Source organism: Rutidosis leptorrhynchoides, chromosome 8, assembly GCF_046630445.1.
Source record: "Rutidosis leptorrhynchoides isolate AG116_Rl617_1_P2 chromosome 8, CSIRO_AGI_Rlap_v1, whole genome shotgun sequence".
NCBI lineage: Eukaryota > Viridiplantae > Streptophyta > Magnoliopsida > Asterales > Asteraceae > Rutidosis > Rutidosis leptorrhynchoides.
Window position 1 is genome coordinate 87,205,662 of NC_092340.1, and position 6,000 is coordinate 87,211,661.

The following is a 6,000-nucleotide window of genomic DNA, read 5'->3' on the forward strand; positions in this document are numbered from 1 at the left end:
GGGTTGATGATGGTGGTACCGTTGATGCTGGTGATGCTGCTGGTGCTTATGATATTGAGGTTTGCGATGTTGGTGTTACTGGCAGTATTGGTTATGTTGCTGGTGCTGCTGATGGTGTTTGTAATCTTTGCACCATAATTTCCAAAGCCGTAACATGAATACACATCGGTTTAATACATTTATATTATCATAATTTCCAAAGCCGTAACACGAATACCTGATGGTGTTTGTAATCTTTGCAGAACCCCGTCGTAGTATTTTATGTTTAATACATAATAATATCGCTCCTGTTGGTCCTGTGTGACAATGGTTTAAAATTTTACTAGCTTCATCTCCGAATACACATCGGCGTATTATTCCATCGGGTCAACTTTTAAACAAATGTGAATCTTCCCAGAAATAGTGTTTTATATCACTAAAGAATTTCTTTCGTTTTTGGTACGATAATCCTTTTTCAAGGAATCCACATACTAAGTAGTTTGCATAGTCTGCAAACCATGGAATTTCACTATAATCTATCTTCAATAGATATTCATCAGGAAAGTTGCTCGTATAGCCGATTCATTTAGAACTTCTAATTCGGGATTTTCAAGACGAGAAAGATGATCAGCGGCGAGATTTTCTGCTCCTCTTTTATCTCGTATTTCAATATCGAACTCTTGTAAGAGTAAGATCCAACGGATTAATCTTGGTTTGGCATCTTGTTTCAAAAATAGGTATCTAAGAGTAGAATGGTCGGTATAGACCACCGTTTTAGCTAGAACGAGATATGATTGAAATTTATCAAAAGCAAAGACAATAGCAAGGAGTTCTTTTTCAGTAGTTGTATAATTCGTTTGTGCTCCTTGTAACGTCTTACTATCATAATATATAGGTTGAAATCGTTTTTCAATCCTTTGTCCTAAAACGGCTCCCATTGCAAAATCACTTGCATCGCACATAAGTTCAAACGGTAGATTCCAATTTAGAGTTATCATAATCGGCGCATTAGTGAGTTTTTCTTTAAGTATATTAAAAGATTTGATGCATTCATCTGAAAAGATGAATGGAGCATCCTTTTTTAGGAGTTTATTCATAGGAGTGGCAATTTTAGAAAAATCTTTTATGAAACGTCGGTAAAAACCGGCATGCCCTAGAAAACTCCTAACTCCTCTAACATTGGTGGGATGTGGAAGTTTAGCAATTACATCTACTTTAGCTCTATCCACTTCAATTCCTTCCTTTGAAATTTTATGACCAAGAACGATGCCTTCTTTAACCATGAAATGGCATTTCTCCCAATTAAGTACTAGATTTGATTGTTCGCATCTAATAAGCATTCGTTCAAGATTAACTAGACATGATTCAAATGTATCACCGAAAACTGAAAAGTCATCCATGAAAACTTCCATGCATTCTTCTATCATGTCGTGAAAAATCGCCATCATGCACCTTTGAAAGGTTGCAGGGGCGTTGCAAAGTCCAAATGGCATGCGTTTGTAAGCAAAAGTACCATAAGGACAAGTGAATGTGGTTTTCTCTTGGTCTTCGGGTGCTATTGGAATCTGAAAGTATCCGGAAAAACCATCAAGAAAATAATAGTAACTGTTTCCGGCTAATCTTTCCAACATTTGATCAATGAAAGGTAAGGGAAAGTGATCTTTTCTGGTGGCATCATTTAATTTTCTATAATCAATACAAACACGCCATCCTGTTACAGTCCTAGTAGGAATAAGCTCATTTTTTTCATTTGTGATGACAGTCATGCCACCCTTCTTAGGCACGCATTGAACTGGGCTTACCCATGGACTATCAGAAATTGGATAAATTAATCCTGCATCTAGCAGTTTAATAATTTCTTTCTTAACAACATCTTGCATATTAGGATTTAGTCTTAGTTGGCGTTGCACATACGTTTTATGACCTTCTTCCATAAGGATTTTATGTGTCCAATACGAAGAACTTATTCCTTTAATATCATGAATCTTCCATGCAATAGCTGGTTTATGAGCTTTTAACACATAAATGAGTTGAGATTTTTCATTTTCAGTAAGAGAAGACGATATTATTACAGGTAATTCAGGTTCACCATCTAAATAAGCATATTCCAAATGGTTTGGAAGTGGCTTTAACTCTAATGTCGGTGGTTCTTCTATCTATGATTTATATCGATATATGTCTTCCTCTTTTAGCATTTGAATTTCTTCTGTTGTTTGTTCATATCCATTAGCCATAAGTGTAGCTAACATTTCAGTTTCATCAATTGGTTCAGCACCTTCTCCTAAAGAACATTCTCCTGTTCCTTGTAATTCTGGAAATTCTTTTAACAATTCTGCATGTGAATCTATAGTTTGAATATAATAGCATGCATCATCTGCAGATTGCGGTTGTTGCATAGCTCTATCAACAGAAAAGGTAACACTCTCGTCCTCTATACTTAGGGTCAATTTCTTACCAAACACGTCTATCATTGCTTTAGCCGTGTTTAAGAATGGTCTTTCTAATATGAGAGGAACTTGAGAATCTTCTTCCATATCCAGAACAACAAAATCTACTGGAAATACTAAAGTACCAACTTTAACTAGCATGTTCTCCATTATCCCTCTAGGATATTTTACTGATCTATCGGCTAGTTGTATACTTATTCTTGTTGGTTTCAATTCTCCAAGGTCTAGTTTAGTGTATAGTGAATACGGCATTAGATTTATACTAGCACCTAAATCTGCCAATGCTTCTATTGAACTAAGACTACCCAGAAAACATGGAATTGTGAAACTTCCTGGATCAGATAATTTTTCTGGTATTTTATTCAACAGCACTGCAGAACAATTAGCATTCATAGTAACAGCCGAGAGTTCTTCCATTTTCTTTCTATTCAAGATTAGATCTTTCAGAAATTTAGCATATCTTGGCATTCCTGAAATCACATCAATAAAAGGAAGATTTACATTTATTTATTTAAACATATCCAAGAATTTGAATTGCTCGGCTTCAAGTCTCTCTTTTCTCATTTTACTCGGGTAAGGAAGTGGTGGTTGGTATGGTTTAACATAAGGTTTAGCCTTAACTGTGTTATCTTCATTAACCTTTTCAACTACCGGTTCTTTTTCCTTATCTTGATCAGGTTGTGGTTCTTGTGGAGTAGGAATAGCTTCATTAGAAATTACAGGTATTTCAGGTGGTTTAACTGTAATACCACTTCTTGTGGTAATGGCTTTAGCTGTTTCATTTCGGGGGTTAGCATTTGTATCACTAGGTAGACTTCCCGATTTTCTTTCACCTATTAACCTTGCTAGGTTACTTACTTCTTGTTCCAAATTTTGAATAGAAGCTTGTTGATTTCTAAACGCTTGAGCATTTTGTTCATTGGTTTGTTTCTGAGATGTGAAAAACTGTGTTTGAGATTTAACTAGCTTCGTCATCATATCTTCTAAATTCGGCTTTTTATCATCGGTTTGTGGTGGTTTGTTTTGAAAATTAGGTCTTTGCTGGTTGTAAGTATTATTGGATACTTGTTGATTACTAGGACCTTGTTGGTTGTTGTATGGAATATTTCGATTATAATTCTGGTTTTGATTGTAAATTGGTCTTGGCGGTTGATAATTATTCTGATAATTATTTCCAGGCCTTTGGTTTATGTATGAAACATTCTCTCTTTGTTCCATTGTTAGTTCAATACTGAAACAATCTTTTGTCAAATGTGGTCCTCCACACTGCTCACAACTAATTCGTATTGAGTGGATATCTTTAGTCATCTTTTCCATTCGTCTCTCGACAGCATCTATCTTTGTAGAAATGGAATCTAAGTCATGGCTAGAATCGGCTCTAGCTGCTTTAGATGATCTAACGATATCTTTTTCTTGGTGCCACTCATGTGAGTGGGAAGCAGTGTTATCAATAATTTTATAAGCATCAGTTTCTGTTTTCTTCATAATGGAACCACCAGCTGCTATATCGATGTCTTTCCTTGTAGTGATGTCGCATCCTTGGTAGAATATTTGTACTATTTGACAGGTGTCTAAACCATGTTGCGGACATCCTCTCAATAACTTTCCAAATCTTGTCCACGCCTCATATAGAGTTTCATTTGGCTTTTGTGTAAACGTAACAATTTCTCCTTGAAGTCTTACGGCTTTAGATGCCGGAAAGAATTGTTTAAGAAATTTTTCAACTAAAATGTCCCATGTATCAATCGCCCCTTCAGGTAATGATTCTAACCAATCTTTGGCTTCTCTCTTTAAAGTCCAGGGAAATAACATGAGATATATCTGTTCATCTTCAACTTCTCTTATTTTAAATAGAGTGCAGATCCTATTAAAGGTACGAAGATGTTCATTTGGATCTTCCTTCGGCGCACCACTAAATTGGCATTGATTAGTCACCATATGTAGGATTTGTCCTTTGATTTCATAATCTGGCTCATTAATGTCAGGTTGAGTAATTGCGTGACCTTGGCCAGTGCGTTTAGCTTTCATTCGGTCTTCCATACTTAAAGGTTCCAGATTTTCCATGATTGAATTTGTTGAATCTGAATCACTAGAGGATTCTGATTTAATGGTTCGTTCCTCAACAATCTCTGTTTGAATGATTGGTGGTTCCGGAGGAAAAATTAATGGTTCAGGATCTATGAATTGTCCCTGAATATTCTCCGGATTCTCAATTGTGAGGTCGGGTTCAAAAAATGGATTATCGGAAATTTGAATTGGAGTACTTGGTTGACTGGATGACGATTCTAAAGAAAAATCAACGGCGACAATATTTGCTAGATGTCTTGATCGAGTTACAGGTGGTGAACGTACAAAAGGTGGTGAACGTTTTGCTCGGTGCATTCACTGAATATCCTATTAGTTTTTAAAAAGAAAGAAAAATTATATAAGTTATCCAATTAATAGACTTTTCTGATTTTGCCCACGTTTCGAATAGCCAAAAGATGCAGCAGAGGGGCAGGATTCGTTTGGTCTCAATATAATTGAGTACTGTTTGGCTCCAATAACCCTGTCCACGTACAAATCCAACTATTACTACGAACCAGAAAATTTTGATGTCTATCAATTTAACCGCTTAAAATAATTTCTCGTAATTAAAAGAAATTTTAGATAAGAAATAGGAAAATTCTATGTCCTAAAACTAGGATGGTGAGAAATAAGAAAGAAAAAGAGCGCGTCGAAAAATAAAAGATTGAAAAATAATAGGCGTTGAAAAATAAAAATAAGAAAGTAGCGTGTCGTAACTTAAAAAGAAACTAAAAACTAAGAATTAAAAGTTGTGTCTAAAAATATTAAAGCTTACAAGAAATACTATATCCCAAATGTCAATATCTTAAAAAGGTACTAAAAACTAAGAATGGCGTCGCAAAATTCTAAAGCACCTAGATCTTAGTCTAAAGAAAAAGCTCTTAAGGGATTTTACGGCAAAGCCTAAAAATCTAGAAATAAAAATAACTATGGCAAAAACTATGTCTTAAAACTAAATACGAGCGAAAAATACAAATATTACGAAAAAACGATTAAAAAGAGGTACAAAATATAAAAATATACAAAAATTGTAAAAATTACAATTTTTATAAATATATTATTTTTATATTATTTATTTAATAAAACTATTAATTTTATAAATTATTTAAACTAATTAAAATAAATATACAAAATACTAATAAAAACTAAATTATATAATAATAATACCCTAATTAGGGTTTAAATTAAATAATAATAATAATAATAATTACTCCGTAATGATTGCAGAGTTCAGTCAAATGTGGCGTGTCAGCAGGTGATAGTGCTCCAAATGAACATATATTTAGTAGCAATATCGTCCCAACATGTAAATTATTTAGTTGTAATTGTCCTATTTTAAGTTGTAATCGTTTATATTAAATAAGTGCGAAGACAAAAGGCGAAAACGATGATTTGAAGACGTAAATGACCAAAAAGCTCAAATGTACAAGATACAATAAAAGTGGTTCAATTTATTGATAAGAAACATCTAAAAATGACAAAAGTACAAGTTGCGGAACGCAAAGTA